This window comes from Bombina bombina, chromosome 6 (genome assembly GCF_027579735.1).
Source record: "Bombina bombina isolate aBomBom1 chromosome 6, aBomBom1.pri, whole genome shotgun sequence".
In the NCBI taxonomy this organism is placed as follows: domain Eukaryota; kingdom Metazoa; phylum Chordata; class Amphibia; order Anura; family Bombinatoridae; genus Bombina; species Bombina bombina.
The window spans coordinates 77,438,488-77,457,192 of record NC_069504.1 but is presented as its reverse complement, the minus strand read 5'-3'; the positions used below and the strand labels follow the sequence as shown (position 1 = coordinate 77,457,192).

Here is an 18,705-nt window from a genome sequence, read left to right as displayed (position 1 = left end):
TGAGAGAGAGAATGAGAATGAAGAGAGAGAATGAGAATGAAAGAGAGAGAATGAGAAAGAGAGAATGAGAATGAAAGAGAGAGAATGAGAAAGAGAGAATGAGAATGAAAGAGAGAGAATGAGAATGAAAGAGAGAGAGAGAGAGAGAATGAGAATGAAAGAGAGAGAGAGAATGAGAATGAAGAGAGAGAGAGAATGAGAATGAAAGAGAGAGAGAGAATGAGAATGAAAGAGAGAGAGAATGAGAATGAAAGAGAGAGAGAGAGAGAGAGAGAGAGAGAATGAGAATGAAAGAGAGAGAGAGAGAGAGAGAGAGAGAGAATGAGAATGAAAGAGAGAGAGAGAGAGAGAGAGAGAATGAGAATGAGAATGAAAGAGAGAGAGAGAGAGAGAGAGAGAGAGAGAGAGAGAGAGAATGAGAATGAAAGAGAGAGAATGAGAATGAAAGAGAGAGAATGAGAATGAAAGAGAGAGAATGAGAATGAAAGAGAGAGAATGAGAATGAAAGAGAGAGAATGAGAATGAAAGAGAGAGAATGAGAATGAAAGAGAGAGAATGAGAATGAAAGAGAGAGAATGAGAATGAAAGAGAGAGAATGAGAGAGAGAGAATGAGAATGAAAGAGAGAGAATGAGAATGAAAGAGAGAGAATGAGAATGAAAGAGAGAGAATGAGAATGAAAGAGAGAGAATGAGAATGAAAGAGAGAGAGAATGAGAATGAAAGAGAGAGAGAATGAGAATGAAAGAGAGAGAGAATGAGAATGAAAGAGAGAGAGAATGAGAATGAAAGAGAGAGAGAATGAGAATGAAAGAGAGAGAGAATGAGAGAGAGAATGAGAGAGAGAATGAGAGAGAGAGAGAGAGAGAGAGAGAGAGAGAGAGAGAGAGAGAGAGAGAGAGAGAGAGAGGGAAAGAGAGGAGAGGAGAGAGAGAGTATATGTGTGTGTGAGAGAGAGAGAGAGAGAGAGAGAGAGAGAGAGAGAGAGAGAGAGAGAGAGAGAGAGAGAATGAGAATGAAAGAGAGAGAATGAGAATGAAAGAGAGAGAATGAGAATGAAAGAGAGAATGAGAATGAAAGAGAGAGAGAATGAGAATGAAAGAGAGAGAATGAGAATGAAAGAGAGAGAGAATGAGAATGAAAGAGAGAGAGAGAATGAGAATGAAAGAGAGAGAGAATGAGAATGAAAGAGAGAGAATGAGAATGAAAGAGAGAGAATGAGAATGAAAGAGAGAGAATGAAAGAGAGAGAATGAAAGAGAGAGAATGAAAGAGAGAGAATGAAAGAGAGAGAATGAAAGAGAGAGAATGAAAGAGAGAGAATGAAAGAGAGAGAATGAAAGAGAGAGAATGAAAGAGAGAGAATGAGAATGAATGAGAGAAAGAGAAAAAAAATGTTCTAATCAGGAAATGGTTTATGTTAAAACAATAATACGATTTATTTTACTTTCATTTTAGATTGTGTGCAAGAAAAAACAATAATTCATACACTTCCGTGCAAAGTAACATATAGCTAGTGGAAGAGAACTGAGACAGAATAGCTGTGCTCATGATTATCATCTGTGACTAGATCTCATTTCAGTCTTATTTTTTAAGTGTTTTTAATATTAATTCATGACTGCTCTCAAGGCAGAACATGCTGTGATCAGAGATGTCATTGTAGAAAATGCAGCATGTCTGCGGAAAGAACAGGACACGTGCAGGAATTGTTAGTGCTTAAAGTGAATGTCAACTTTCATGATAAAGAGCTGTTTTTTTTAAAAAAAAAACAGGGGCACTTTAATTCATGAAAGTTTACATTGCACCGGATTTTACGGGGGGGGGGGGGGAAAATCGGCGATCCTGCGTTTCAGGAGAAGAAGGCAAGTATTTGTAAAATCCGGTGCAATGTAAACTTTCATGAATGAAAGTGCCCCCGTTTTTAATCGTTTTCTTAAAAAAACAGACACTTTATCATGAAAGTTGACATTCACTTTAAGCTTTGCAGTGCTGCTCCACATCAAAATGTTCTCTTCCAACAGAGCTTTGCTCTGGCTGCACTATGTAAGTTTTCCTTAACAAAATGCAGCCAAAGACAAGTGCTGTTTGAAGAGAACTCTGGGATTATTTTTTTTTAGCTCCATCTCCTAGCCTTTCCCGGTCTGCAAAGCTGTGACTCTTAAATGTAAGATGTTCTTGTGAGCAACGCACCTTTTCTTAGATTTCCTCTATAAAAATCAGATTCAATTGCGTAAAAAAGGATTATTAACCCTAAACAAAGTGATATAGTACAGTAATTTTAAAATCAGCAAGAAAATAAAAAATGAATAAAAAAAAGAATATAGTTGTGGCCACAACATATAAAGCCTATATCTCTCTCAGATGTGTATATTACATTCCATAAAATGAGCTATGATAATTTTGTTAAGTCGTTTGGCACATAAAAAAGTTAAGGCTTAAATTAAACCGTCAGAGCGTTAAAAAAAGTACAATATCTCAAGGTGAGTATAGGATACAATTGTATTAACATATATAATAACAGTATTCAGCATAAAATAAATACATATGACATGCCGCTAAGTATATTAATCAGTGATTTTCAAAAAGATATATAAAAGTAAAAATGAAAAATAGAAAGGATGACAAAGTTTCCAGAGCTCTGTATAACGCTTTGTATATTAGCTATTCAATGTGTTCCCCTCTTCCCAAGTCACGGTGGGGGATGTCTGCTCCCCTCTTCCCAAGTCACGGTGGGGGATGTCTGCTCCCCTCTTTCCAAGTCACGGTGGGGGATGTCTGCTCCCCTCTTTCCAAGTCACGGTGGGGGATGTCTGCTCCCCTCTTTCCAAGTCACGGTGGGGGATGTCTGCTCCCCTCTTTCCAAGTCACGGTGGGGGATGTCTGCTCCCCTCTTTCCAAGTCACGGTGGGGGATGTCTGCTCCCCTCTTTCCAAGTCACGGTGGGGGATGTCTGCTCCCCTCTTTCCAAGTCACGGTGGGGGATGTCTGCTCGCCTCTTCCCAAGTCACGGTGGGGGATGTCTGCTCCCCTCTTTCCAAGTCACGGTGGGGGATGTCTACTCCCCTCTTCCCAAGTCACGGTGGGGGATGTCTGCTCGCCTCTTCCCAAGTCACGGTGGGGGATGTCTGCTCCCCTCTTTCCAAGTCACGGTGGGGGATGTCTACTCCCCTCTACCCAAGTCACGGTGGGGGATGTCTGCTCGCCTCTTCCCAAGTCACGGTGGGGGATGTCTGCTCCCCTCTTCCCAAGCCACGGTGGGCATGTCTGCTTTGCTCTTCCAAAGCCACAGTGGGTATTTCTCTTTCAACTCCCCTCTTCCTATGGTAGTAGGTGTTTGTATAACCCATCTTCCCAAGCCACAGTGGGCATGTCTGCTCCCCTCTTCCCAAGCCATGGTGGGTTTCTCTCCTCTCCTGCTAGTAGATGTTTGTATAACCCCTCTTCCCAACACACTGTAGAGTGATCTTCCCTACTTTCCAAGACTAGCAAATCCCTATTTTCTTTATAACCACTGTGGTGTCAACTTCAATTATAGTTGTAGTATTTAGACTATACAGTTGAAGCTCACACTGTTAACTATTTTATGGATCTCCAAATTCCGATGTGGAGAGCCCCCAATTCTAAATTTGTAACCAAACAGTCAGATCCGATAGCAATAGAAAACGGTTCACTCTCTTCCCAACAACCATTATAGAAGTAGAAGGTAAAGGTGGAAACGACGCCCCTTTTCTATATGGTTAATAAGCCACGCCTTTTTTATTCTCTACGGGGAACTAGATCTACCCGTTTACTCTAGCAGTTTTACAGACTACCATGATTGTGCCGTAGCTCACCTTTAGGTAACGTTACATACTCGCTTCTATAGACGTATACAGGAGTCCCCACACGCTGTGCTAGTAATCCATCTGACTGATATTTACTTCCTCATCTGTCACTAAACAGCAACACGGAAGGCCACACCCCTCACATGGCACCTGTTGTGTGACGTCATCAGCCTCCGGCCGTGGGGGGTGTCACGTGGTGCAAGGCAGAGAGCGTCAGAGAGAGAGAAATGAAACAGTGACTATTTATTTTGTTTACTGTATTCTAAAGCAGAAGACGTTTACATAGAAAACTACGTATAAAACATGATGGCGGCGGGTCTGTGATTTATACACCAGCCGCCACCCTTGAGCTAAGCGTGACTGCTGCACTGTGGTCACAACCGGGGGACAGTGACACACCACCTAGCCAGGGCCGTTACGCCTCAGGTTGTCCTAGGCACAGATTTCAGAGGCGCCTCTACAGACATTTTGTAACTATAAGTGCCGACCCATTCGAACGATCTTGCTAAACCTTTTTTACTCTATTAAAACCATCTTGGCTCACTCACATTTGGCTTGTTTTATGCTAATTGGGCATCCCTCTAAATAAAAAAATTAAACCTGAGCTAAATGATATTGATCAAATAATATGGCATCAAACCTAGCAACCATGCATTTCAAATGGGAAATTCTGAATAAGTAACCAAGCTTTTACACTATTAACTCCTTAAGGACCGGGCACTTCAGACAAAAACATCCCCAGAAGACCAGAGCCTTTTTAGCATTTTTTGCCATCACTACATTTAACCCCATTTTTCAATTTTCTTTCTCCAGTCAACATTGTAGATTTGCATAATTAACAAATGCATGATAAGAAGACAATGCAATAGCACTTAGTCTGAACTTCAAATGAGTAGTAGATTTTTGTTAAATAAATTGCAAAGTTATGTATATTTCCACTCCCCCTGTACCATGTGACAACCATCAGCCAATCACAAATGCATATATGTATATGCTATGAATTCTTGCACATGCTCAGTAGGAGTTGGTGACTCAAAAAGTGTAAATATTAAAAGACTGCACATTTTGTTAATGGAAGTAAATTGGAAAGTTGTTTAAAATTGCTGCTCTATCTGAATCATGAAAGGGACACTGAACCCAAAAAATATATTTTGTTATTCAGATAGAGAATGCAATTTTAAGCAACTTTCTAATATACTCCTATTATCAATGTTTCTTCGTTCTCTTCCTATTTCTATATAAAAAAGAAGGCATCTAAGCTTTTTTCTTGGTTCAGAACTCTGGACAGCAGTTTTTGATTGGTGGATGAATTTATCCACCAATCAGCAAGGACAACCTAGGTTGTTCACCAAAAATGGGCCGGCATCTAAACTTGCATTCTTGCATTTCAAATAAAGATCCCAAGAGAATAAAGAACATTTGATAATAGGAGTAAATTAGAAATGTCATGCTCTATCTGAATCACAAAAGAAAAAATTTGGGTACAGTGTCCCTTGAAGTTTAATTTTGACTTGAGAGTCCCTTTAAATGGCTATTTTTACATTTTTGCGGTGTTTGTATTTAGCTGTAATTTTCTTCTTACTCATTTACTGTACCCACACATATTATATACCGTTTTTCTCGCCATTAAATGGACTTTCTAAAGATACCATTATTTTCATCATGTCTTATAATTTACTATAAAAAAATATGAGGAAAAAATGGAAAAAAACACACTTTTTCTAACTTTGACCCCCAAAATCTGTTACACATCTACAACCACCAAAAAACACCCATGCTAAATAGTTTCTAACTTTTGTCATGAGTTTAGAAATACCCAATGTTTACATGTTCTTTGCTTTTTGTGCAAGTTATAGGGCAATAAATACAAGTAGCACTTTGCTATTTCCAAACCACTTTTTTTTTCAAAATTAGCGCTAATTACATTGGAACACTGAAATCTTTCAGGAATCCCTGAATATCCATTGACATGTATATATATTTTTATTTAGAAAACATCCCAAAGTATTGATCTAGGCCCATTTTGGTATATTTCATGCCACCATTTCACCGCCAAATGCGATCAAATAAAATAAATTGTTGACTTTTTCACAAATTTTTTCACAAACTTTAGGTTTCTCGCTGAATTTATTTACAAACAACTTGTGCAATTATGGCATAAATGGTTGTAAATACTTCTCTGGGATCCCCTTTGTTCATAAATAGCAGACATATATGGCTTTGGCTTTGCTTTTTGTTAATTAGAAGGCCGCTAAATTCCGCTGCACACCAAACGTGTATTATGCCCAGCAGTGAAGGGGTTGATTAGGGACCTTGTAGGGAGCTTTTAGGTTTAATTTTAGCTTTAGTATAGTGTAGTAGACAACCCAAATTATTGATCTAGGCCTATTTTGGTATATTTCATGCCACCATTTCACCGCCAAATACTATCAAATAAAAAAAAAACTTAAATTTTTCTCAATTTTAGGTTTCTCACTGAAATTATTTACAAACAGCTTGTGCAATTATGGCACACATGGTTGTAAATGCTTCTCTGGGATCTCCTTTGTTCAGAAATAGCAGACATATATGGCTTTGGCGTTGCTTTTTGGTAATAATAAGGCCGTTAAATGCTGCTGCGCACCACACTTTTAATATGCCCAGCAGTTAAGGGGTTAATTAGGTAGCTTGGAGGGTTAATTTTTAGCTTTAGTGTAGAGATCAGCCTCCCACCTGACACATCCCACCCCCTGCTCCCCCCCGACCCCCCTCAAACAGCTCTCTTCCCTCCCCCACCTCACAATTGTCAGCGCCATGTTAAGTACTAGCAGAAAGTCTGCCAGTACTGAAATAAAATCATTTATTATTATTATTTTTATTTTTTTCATACAGTCTGCAGTGATGGATCCCCCCTTACCCCACAACCTCCCTGATCCCCCCCATACATCTCTGTAACCCTCCCCCTCCACCTATTTGCCGCCATCTTGGATACTGGCAGCTGTCTGCCAGTACCCAATTTGCCCCCCAAAATAGTTTTTTTAACTTTTTTATATGAAAGTACCCAATTTGCCCCCCCACAGCAACCGCCGATAATGCCAGAACAGATCTGGATTCAACGGATAAGGAACGTATATCCTACACTCCACCCAGAAGCTGCTCCCAACCACCAATGAATGTTTGATCAATGGCCGATGCAGAGAGGGCCACAGAGTGGCCCTTTCTGCATCGGTGGGTAAAATAGGGGATTGCAGTGATGCCTCAATATTGAGGCATCACTACAATCCCTTGTAAGCAGCTGGAAGCGATCATGATCGCTTCCAGCACTTCTAACAACAGAGGACGTGCCAGGTACGTCAATTGTCGTTAAGGGGAGATTTTTCTATGACGTACCTGGTACGTCCTCTGTCATTAAGGGGTTAAACAGAATTAGAGCCTTTTTTACATATATTTTCCTATCAAAACTATATATATTTTTTTTAGTAGACAACCCAAAGTATTGATCTAGGCCCATTTTGGTATATTTCATGCCACCATTTCACCACCAAATGCGATCAAATAAAAAAAAATCGTTAACTTTTTCACAATTTTAGGTTTCTCACTGAAATGATTTACAAACAGCTTGTGCAATCATGGCACAAATGGTTGTAAATGCTTCTCTGGGATCCCCTTTGTTCAGAAATAGCAGACATATATGGTTTTGGCATTGCTTTTAGGTAATTAGAAGGCCGCTAAACGCTGCTGCGCACCACACTTGTATTATGCTCAGCAGTGAAGGGGTTAATTAGGTAGCTTGTAGGGTTTATTTTAGCTTTAGTGTAGAGATCAGCCTCCCACCTATTACATCCCACTCCCTGACCCCTCTCAAACAGCTCTCTTCCCTCCCCCACCCTTCAAAGGTCACCCCCACCTTAAGTACTGGCAGAAAGTCTGCCAGTAGAAAAATAATTTTTTTTTTTTTTTAAATTTTATATTTTCTACAGTGTCGTATCCTCCCTGATTCCCCCCCCCCCCCAAACAGCTCTCTAACCTTCCCCGTCTACCTATTTGCTGGCATCTTAGCTGCCAGTACCCAGTTTGCTCTAAATTTGTGTCTTTTGTTAAAATATAAAAAAAACACACTATTTCCATAGTATAGCTGTCCACCCTCATTAGCATACCACCCTCCCAGATCCCTTTATACCACCCTCCCAGATCTCTTTATACCACCCTCCCCTCCCAGATCCCTTTCAATACAACCATCCCTCATAGGGATCATTCACTGCTGAAATGTATCATTGCACAAACAATCAGGTAGATTACGAGTTATGCGTTCGTCTTTTAACACTGAAAAAATGTCAATTTCAGCATTAAAACAGCAACGCTGTACCGCAAGCCTTTTAGCCTGTAACGCAACGTCAGTCCCATTTTCGTAAAAATTAAGTTTTATTCATGGAACTTCCAAATCGCAGCCATTACAAGTTTTTCAAAAGCTTGCGTTACACTCTATAACGACAAGATCCGTAACGCCATTTGAGAACAGTAGTTATGAGTTTTACGCAACAAAACTGTTACATAAAACTCATAACTAAAGTGTTACAAAGTACACTAACACCCAAAAACTACCTATTAACCCCTAAACCGAGGCCCTCCCGCATAACAAACACTATATTAAAGTTATTAACCCCTAACCTGCCGCTCCCGACATCGTCACCACTATAATAAAGTTAGTAACCCCTAAACCGCCGCCCTCCCGCATTGCAAACACTATTTAAATATTTGCGATAAAGTGTGACCGCACCACCCTTTCTAGTTAGTATGCTCAGGCACGGGATAAAGTCCGGTCACAGACTATGTAATAATAATAAAACATCAAAAAATCCCAGCCACTGAGTCTTAGAATCAAGAAGTTTTTATTCTTCAACAAAGGATATGATCGAATTGATCTTTCACAAAATGTAATCGTACTCATAAGGTACCATCAGGTGTAGGTTCACTCAGATCCACACATACCCCATCCACATCTTTGGTGGATGGGGTATGTGAAATGATGAAATCCAAAAAAAATGATGAAATCCAAAAGAATTTAGTAGTGATAGTGTGATGTCCAATAAAAGTCAAAAAATGCCACCTGTGTTTATAGATCAAACTGTGAATAGCTGAAAGAATGAAAATCCAACTGACCAATTTCTTGAAAATATTGTATATAAGAAACAATGAATATAAAAAAAATATATATAAAAAAAAAAAAAAAAAAAAAAGGAATTATGAAAAATGTTTATAAAAAATGTAAGACGATCCAATCCCTGTGAAAAAAGAAAGAAAGAAGAAAGGCCTTGATAAAGGCCCTATTGGTGGGCCGAAACGCGTTGGCATATATGGTGAGTTTTATTTCTACTTGTGCAAACGTATTTTAAACGATACTGCTCTATGTTGTACTTTTCTTCTTTTTTCACAGGGATTGGATCGTCTTACATTTTTTATAAACATTTTTCATAATTCCTTTTTTTTTTTTTTTTTTTTTTTTTTTTTTTTTATATATATTTTTTTTATATTCATTGTTTCTTATATACAATATTTTCAAGAAATTGGTCAGTTGGATTTTCATTCTTTCAGCTATTCACAGTTTGATCTATAAACACAGGTGGCATTTTTTGACTTTTATTGGACATCACACTATCACTACTAAATTCTTTTGGATTTCATCATTTTTTTTGACACTTTGGATTTTTGTTTTTTATAAGTGACTTTTTTTTGTGGATTATTGACTTAATTTTGGACACTTTTTGACTTCTCACGAGGGGACTCACACATTTTCATCACATCCTTCATCAGGCTAAAAACAACATTTCACTTTATTTTTCAAAAAGATTATCACATTTTTTCTTAAATCAAATCAGGAAGACTTTTTTCACATATTTGTTTTTATCCTAGGCCACACGACCTATCCCCATTGGCTGCCTTTTTACATCATTTCTGAATTATACTGCATTATTTGTGTATTTTATCGTATTTTACTGTATTTTATTCTATTGTATTTTACTGTATTTTACTGTATCATTTGTACATCCTTTTGACTTTATCCATACCAGTTTTATCATAGACTGTAAAATTGATTTTATTAGATACAGTACACCAGTGAATGTTTTTTGTTTATTTATGAAGTGATATGGATCCATATACTTTTATGCTTTTATAAATCTGTTTGCGATTGTAGACACTAAGATATTGCCTTAATAAATTGTTAATTTAAAAGCTATATTAAACTTGTAAATACCCTTTACACACTTGGGCTCCTTGTGCTGGTATATTTAACGACATATTTTTATTTATTTATTTATTTATTTATTTATTTATCTATACCCTCTTTAGACTTAGCCTTTTAATAGGCGCTCCTAAACACTTAACTATTCTGTTTAACTCCCTCTTGGGTATCTAGAGACCCTCTTGTTATAGGAGCTTAAGTCTTGTAAGTTAGCGCCGTAGGAAAGACCATACACCATCACAATAAACCTATTAACCCCTAAACCGCAAGCCCCCCACAACAAAATATACTAAATTAAACTATTAACCCCTAAACCAAAAGCCCCCACATCGCAATAAAATAATTTAAACTAGTAACCCCTAAACCTAACGCCCCCCTAACTTTATATTAAAATTACAATTTCCCTATCTTAAATTAAAACTTACCTGTCATATTAAAAATACTAAGTTTAAACTGACAATTAAACTAATATAACTATTAAACTAACTACCAATTAAATAAAACTAAAATACAGATTTAAAAAATCCTAACACTACTATAAAAATTACAAACTATCTAATTACAAAAAAATGCTAAATTACAAAAAATAACAAACAAAATTATCAACAATAAAAAAGAATTACACCTAATCTAATAGCCCTGTAAAAATTAAAAGCCCACCCAAAATAAAAAGACACTAGCCTTCAAATGGTCTTTTGTAGGGCATTGCTCTAAAGATATCAGCTCTTTTACCTGTAAAAAAAATACAAAGACCTCCCCAACAGTAAAACCCACGACCCAACCAACCCCCCTAAATAAAAAAACTCTAACCTGGATGAAGATGGAGCCGCCGGGATGAAGATCCTTCAGGCGTGACTTCAGCAACTGTAATTGGATCTTCAGGGGTCAGTGTTAGGATTTTTTAAACTTTTTTGGGTGTTTTTTTTTTTTTAGTTTATGGTTTGGGCTTTTCGTAAAAAAAAACTAAATGCCCTTTTCAGGGCAATGCAAAAGAGCTAAATGCCCTTTTACGGGCAATGCCCATACAAATGCCCTTTTCAGGGCAATGGGTAGCTTAGGTTTTTTTAGATAGTTTTTTTTTATTTTATGGGTTGGGGGGGTTGTAATGTTAGTGGGTCTTTTTTTTTCAGGTAAAAGAGCTGTTTAATTTAGGGCAATGCCCTACAAAAGGCCCCTTTAAAGGGACAGTCTAGTCCAAAATAAACTTTCATGTTCCAGATAGAGAAGGTAATTTTTTTTAATTTTTTTTTAATTTTCAAAAGAGCTTTATTTAAGTTATATATAACAATACACATCATAAATTGAATGTACAGGATATACACCAGAAAAGAAGCATAGTAAAACATCACCATTATAGTACATTATACAGGTTCTGAGAGAACATGATGTATACATAATCATTATTAGTGTAATGCAAAAAATCATATTCTTGAAGTCAGTGTATTTCCTTTTTGTTCCCATTCTAAACTATATAGACCGCTCATGGATCCAATTAATAAAGCTAATAAAAGTGGTACTGGGAACTCAGAACAAAAAACAAGAAAAAGAACAAGAGGAGCTGGGCAGGGGGGGAAAGAGAGGAAAAAGGGAAAAGAGAAAAAGGAGCTGTGACAATGTGATTGATATACGCTAGCTTAGTTTATGTCTGTAAGAGCCTCAGCTCAGCTTATACCAAACTCACGTGTGATCTGTACTTAAAACTTTTAGGGATAGGGTTTGGGTTTTACTAGGGAATTGGTAAAAGTTAAAATTGGTACTGGGCGTTAGTAATAGATGTGCAACAACACGTATTTTGGTGCATGGATCTTAGTAGGAGGTAAAGATAAAGCAAGTAGATGTGGTTTGAGCTATATCCCCGACATGCGGGCAGAAATAAAAAGAAGAAAAACGTAGTGCTTATGGCTGTTGCCCTGTTAGAATATTAATCTGTCCCGCCCGCCGCAGGTCCCGGCCGCAGGCCTCACGGAGGGGAGGGAGATCAGACCTTGAGCAATCTGTCGGGTCTAACTTATATGTGTTAAAGCAGCCGCCTTTATAAATAGCTCTAATGGTAATAACCCTCCGGTGTGAGTAAACAACAAAAAAAAAAAACAGAAATTGATCTACAAGGGAAAATTTGTATATATAAACCCTACAACACACCATATCATATATCATATAATAAACATGTTAAGATACTACCTAACATAGTCTCGACCTTTACCATATAGTTGAACTGATGTAGTCTGCTCTAATATACTTTCCCACTTACCGTCATTAGTCACTGATAATTAAAGTTAAACGCAACTTCCTATACCCCCAGGATCTTGAATGTAAAACATAAGACTGTAGAACTTGCAAAATAAACTATTTACATATTTAACGGGAACAGGCAATAGTCTTCTATAGGACCAGGCTGGTCAAGAGTGTGTCGTCCAAGAGGGGCATCTGCAGACTACCCCTCTCCTATTATTGGGAACTGGTAGTCACTTTGAAAGAGTCTAATGTCCCCACCTGTGGCAAATGCATATCTCCGCCATCTGATCCCGACCGAAATGGCAGACCACCGATCTAAGAGCAGGGCGGGAAGTCTTTTTAGCTGCTTTAACGCCTGCTGTGAAGTCTCTGAGGGAATAATCATCTCGACTCCGTATGTATACACGGAGCCCTTGCGTACAATATCTTGTTGCTTAGAGGTGTCAGCCACGTAACCATGCTTTGTCTCCGTAGTCTTGTCCGGCTGGGAGCTTCCATCTAATTCTCTGTGCCTTCTAATGGGTGCCGGTGTATGTGGGGAGGTTGATGTCGGGTAGCAGTCCCCAATTTGGGTCGGGACTAGTCCTGTTACCTTGGGAAGCTTGCGGTCAGAATTGGGACTAGAGACCATTGGAGGCTGCGATTCTCCGTAGCAGGGTATAATGCTGTGTCGCCCTGTATAGTGTATGCGAGAATCACTGCTAGGTGCTATGGGCTCCATAAAGCCATAACCATTTTGGTTGCGGATATCAAAGGTTCTTTCTCGCTGACTGCTCGATGCACCAGCGGAACAGATTTTGTTCAGTAGGTAATCATATGGCGCCTTGTCAAGTAACTTTTCAAAGATTTTCTCCAGCTTTTCCATGGATGATAGTAGGTGATGTTGTATTTCCAATTCTCCCATACTGATCATTGTTAAAGGAGATGTAAAAGAGAGTTCCGCACACTGCCTCCTATTATTTATTTTCTAAGGTGTTGCCAGAAATATAGAGCCCCGTTAATTATAGATGTTGAAGAGATTCAGTAAGCCGTTATTCTCCGGCAGCACTGATGACCCGGCTCTTCCCGGGGGGAGGGTGGAAACCTGGCAATAGGCCGCCGCCTCAGGCTTTACTCCGATCTGTGCCCCCAATGTCATAAATACAGTAAGATAAGATGATTTTGGGTCCCAGATGCCTGATCTGAGGTGTTATCAATAAATATGTCTTTATTCCTGCTGTTAAAAGCCAATAATCGGCGGATTATTGAGGATTCTTTTGGAGCCTACAGAGAATGCGTTCTACTCAGAACACAGCACGGACACGCCCCCCCAGAGAAGGTAATTTTAAACAATTTTCCAATTTACTTTTAACACCAATTTTGCTTTGTTCTCTTGGTATTCTTAGTTTAAAGCCAAACCTAGGAGGTTCATATGCTAATTTCTAAGCCCTTGAAGGCCGCCTCTTAGCTCAGGACATTTTGACAGTTTTTCACCACTAAAGGGTGTTAGTTCATGTGTGTCATATAGATAACACTGTGATCACACACGTGGAGTCCAGGTGAGCCAGCTCTGATTGGCTAAAACAGATGTCTGTCAAAAGAACTGAAATAAGGGGGCTGTTTAAAGAGGCTTAGATACAAGGTAATCACAGAGATAAAAAGTGTATTTATATAACTGTTTTGGTTGTGCAAAACTAGAGAATGGGTAATAAAGGAATTATCTATCTTTTTAAACAATAAAAATTCTGGTGTAAACTGTCCCTTTAAGGGCTATTGGTAGTTTATTATAGATTAGGTTTTTTTATTTTAAGGTGTTTTTTTTTTAAATGGGTATTCAAATAGGAATCATTTTTTATTATTTTTGACAATTCGTTTGTTATTTTGTGTAATTTTTTTTTTTCATTTTGGGGTGTTTTTTGTTTTTTTTAGAATAGACATTTTTTATTTTTAATGGGCAGCAAAAGAGCTGAATGCCCTTTTAAGGGTAATGCCCATACAAATGCCCTTTTCAGAACAATGGGTAGATTAGGTTTTACTTTATTTTTATTTTGTGGGTTTGGTGGGTGGGGGTTTGTATACTGTTCGGGAGTGTTTGTTTTTCTTTTGTAGGAAAAGAGCTGTTATCTTTAGGGCAATGCCCTACTAAAGGCCCTGTTAAGGGCACACAAAAAGACCCTTAGTAGTTTATTATAGATTAGGGTTTTTTATTTTGGGGTAGGTTTTTTATTTATTTTTTGAAATGGTAGGTTTTAGTGTAAGGCAGCTTAGGTTTTATTTCACAGGTAAGTTTGTGTTTATTTTAACTAGGTAGTTAGTAAATAGTTAATAACTATTTACTAACTAGTCTACCTAGTTAAAATAAATACAAACTTACCTGTGAAATAAAAATAAAATCTAAGCCAGCTGCAATATAACTATTAGTTATATTGTAGCTAGCTTAGTTTTTTTCCACAGGTATGTATTTAGTTAATAATTGTAACTTTAATTTAGCTCTATTTTAATTATGTTAAAGTTAGGGGTTGTTAGGGTTACGTTAGGGTTAGGGGTTAATAGGTTTATTTAGTGGTAGTGATGTGGGAGGCCAGAGGTTTAGGGGTTAATACATTTATTTAGATGCAGCGATGTCGGGGATTGGCGGAATAGAGGTTAATAGATTTATTATAGTGTGGGCGATGTTGGGGTGCAGGGGAATAGTGGTTAATAACTTTAGTATAGTGGCGGGGACATTGGGAGTGGCAGATTAGGGGTTAATAACTGTAGGTGACGGCAATGTCGGGGGCGGCAGATTAGGGGTGTTTAGACATTGTTTTTAAGTTTGTGTGTTCAGTTTAAATGTTATATTTTTTCCCCCCATAGACATCAATGGGGTTGCGTTACAGAGTTTTTCATTCCGCGATCGCAGGATTTTTTCTGACCCGCTCTCCCTATTGATGTCTATGGGAGAAGCGTGAACAAGCAAGTCAAAACAGCGCTTGTATTGTGTGCGGTATGGAGCTCAACGCAACCATATCGCACGCACAAGGTGGCTGTTTTGAAACTTGTAATGGCTGCGCTATAGAGGGTGAAATAACGCAACTTTTTTGCGTTCGTTAAATTCCCTATAGCGCACATAACTCGTAATCAAGCTGAATGTCTTGTACATCAAGGTCCACTGCTCTCATAAAACCAATTTCATGAGAGGATGGCTTGTCAATCATGTATTTTTGTAATGTTTTAGGTCTGTCACAAGATAGAAAGCAACATTATAAATACATATGGTTCATGGGGGCTGTGTTGTATCTCAGGGCCCTGAACAACTCCTTATCTTCAAGTTTAAGATTAAAGGGCCGATTTATCATAGTCTAAATGGGGCCAAATACCCTTGTTTCCGCAAGAGCCTTCAGGCTAGCCGGAAACAGGAGTTAAGAAGCAGCGGTGAGGTTGATTGACACCCCCTGCTAGCTTCACCAGAACTGCTTGTGCAATGATAAATACCGACAGTGTATGCTGTCGGCATTTATCGATGTCTGGCGGACATGATTGCTACATCGGATTATGTCCACCAGACAAATGATAAATCGGCCCCTATGTCACTTCTGCTTCTAATCAATCTAATAACACAGGATATATATCTTCTGTGACTAGATTGTCAGGATATCTGTGAGTATTATTAAATTATATATATATATATATATATGTATATTTATCTACACATAGATATATGATAAGACCAAGAACTCATTTTATTTCTGAAACTGTTTGTAAAACAACCCCCTCTCGTTCTGAAGCACAGATTTCAAGAACAAAGGAATTGCTTTCAAAGGTTTCCTGCCTAAGGTGTGAAGTTAACGTTCCTATCAGATCTCAAGCCAGAATGTCCCAATTATCCATTTCAAAGGAGGCCTGTGTAAAGAATGTTTCCCTATCTGAAAAACCAGTCGCTCTGGCTGTAAGGATAATGGAATATACAACCATTCTCAAATATGTAGCTTATCTAAGTGTTAAATTGTCCCTGCTGAGATCTAATACACATTCTCAGTTGAGAAGGCATCTGAACTCAAGTTACCTACAGACATGTGGGAATGCTGTGACTAAGTCTTCATATGAAGTTATAGTGACAACATGTATATATATATATATATATATGTGTATGAGATATATGTATTGATCTGATACATACTATATTGGATAAATGTCTGCTGTATGGAATAATAACTGCATTGGTATATATAAATATTAATTATTATTATTTCAAGATAAACACATTTTTCTTTGTTTTCCAGAAATCTAATGAACATTACAAGGGAGAACTGATGTGAAGATGAGATTTCTAAATAAGATGCAATGAATTGACATATATATTTCATTGATTGATACTACCAGTCCTTCATAAAAATGCAACTTTAAATGCATTTTAAAATAATACTAGTATGATACTAGAAATACACTCATGTCTGGTGTCTATGAATGCATACTGGATTATTTTAGATGGGACAGATATATGACCAGACAGATTTATTAATATAATGAAATAGTGTATTTGATAAACATTTTTTTAGATAGTTAAACTGCAGCAATATTTGATGGTAAAACTGCATTTCTGGGTGTCTGCTGCCACCTATAGATCAGAGATGGTATCGCAGCCAAAAGATAAATGGCTACTCAGGGAGGCATCTCCCAAATAACCAAGAGATGTTCAGCTCAAGAGGTCTATCACAGACAAGCTTCCGTGGGGCGTTTCCAATTTCATCAATGATTAGAATAAAAATGTGTGGGGTTATATCATGTTATATAGCCTCATGCAAGAGAAAAAAAAGGCTCTGCTGCTGAATTTTGACTGACAAACTGTTACCTTGGAATCCAGTCTCTATAAAGCAAATCTGGGCCTAACTTTCATCCATCTTGCAAAAATTTCGTCTTTTAATTTATGAGGTGAAATTGGACTTATCGGAGAAAACTGAAACATTAATTTGGTTATTTGGGTAAAGTATACGCGATTGATAAATATATATATATAATATTTTAATCAAAGGTATTTGGTAATTTAAACTAGATTGCAGTAATTTTAAAAGGGCACCATTTGTATTTTAAGCTCATGTTCATAGTCCTGTGTAGTTTAACTAGTCATATTTAGTGCTAAGTAATTTATATTTGCAACTATATATTTTAGAACTTGCCTTAATTGTAGCTTAAATAAGATTTATTTCAGCTCAGATAACTTGGCATAGAAATTGGCTGTTAAAGTATCTTGTTATATTTTTTAACTAGGCACTGTGAAAGTTAGCGATCCATACTCTGGTATTTCAGTGTGGTATTTTAATGCAGCTCATTGTGAATAAGGTATATTGTAAAGGTGCATCTTTTATGATCTTTGTAAGGATATTATAACAGCATACAAGTGTATAGTTTGATTCATAATCTGGTTTCTATAAATATAATTCAATGTGTTTATAAATTTTAACTAATCTAAAAAATTGTTTCGTATATACATTTTAATTGGGGGTTTGTTTTAAAGAATAATTATTACTGACATATTATTTGGAGGCACCGCAGTAGATATTATTACATTTATCACATTGATATAATATATTTGTAGTAAATAGAGATTATAAAAAAAAAAAATATTAAAATAATTTTTTTGTAAAATTGATAAAAATTTTTTTTTTTTTTATTCATATTTCAAAATGAATATTAATAATGTTGAATAATTTTTTTTTCTTCTTGTTGGTCAAATTGTATTAGTGTTTTAATTTAACCAAATACTAAGCCAATATAATAATGTCTGTTACTAGAAGTGAATCAAATGAATCTATACATAGTGTTGAAATATGTTTCCCAAAATTACCCCTCACTCAGGGCGATATCCTTAAGATGGACATTATAGACCACATTAAAAAGAGGTGTAATATTGCGGGTGATATAAATGATTATATGGCTATGCTTGCAATTAAGGCTAAAAATATTGCTATTGATTATGGAAGGTGGAATGAAAAAAGTGAATTGTTCCAAGAATTATTCAAAATTAATAGATGCAAAAATGCTAAGAAGCGAGATGAGTTAATACTAAAATCTTGGCCCCTTGTAATATGCATTATTGACAAAATGTCCCTCCTCTTATAGAAAAGGAATTGCAAATACAGGGGCTAGAAGATAATATTCGCTCATTACGCAGATGCGAAGATAATTTAAATATAGCCAACAATGAAATTGTTACATTTAAACAAGACATGGTCGCCTTAGATAAGCATAACCAAATATTATTAGCTCAAATAGAAGATCTGCATAAACAACTCGTACAAAGCCAAAGAGAGTTAAGTGGTTTAAAAAGGCCATATCGTCATAATGAAAACCCTTCTATTAGCAATGAGGATAATGCAGATAATTTTAAATCCTTTACAGAATTGATAAGAAATGAACTGCAGAACTTTAGGGAAGGGTTTAAACAAAGGACCCCTATTGGGTCCCAAATAC

General features: G+C 37.1%; 1 protein-coding gene across 3 annotated transcripts in view; it reads right to left on the bottom strand.

Moving 5' to 3' along the window:
- OPTN (optineurin) overlaps positions 1–3,949 on the bottom strand; it is an 89,844-nt gene extending 85,895 nt beyond the window's left edge. For all 3 annotated transcript variants that reach the window (XM_053716477.1, XM_053716478.1, XM_053716479.1), the window contains exon 1: positions 3,831–3,949. The gene's annotated coding sequence lies outside the window, so the exon portion shown is untranslated. The remainder of the gene's footprint in view (positions 1–3,830) is intronic.
- Between the last annotated feature and the right edge of the window lie 14,756 nt (positions 3,950–18,705).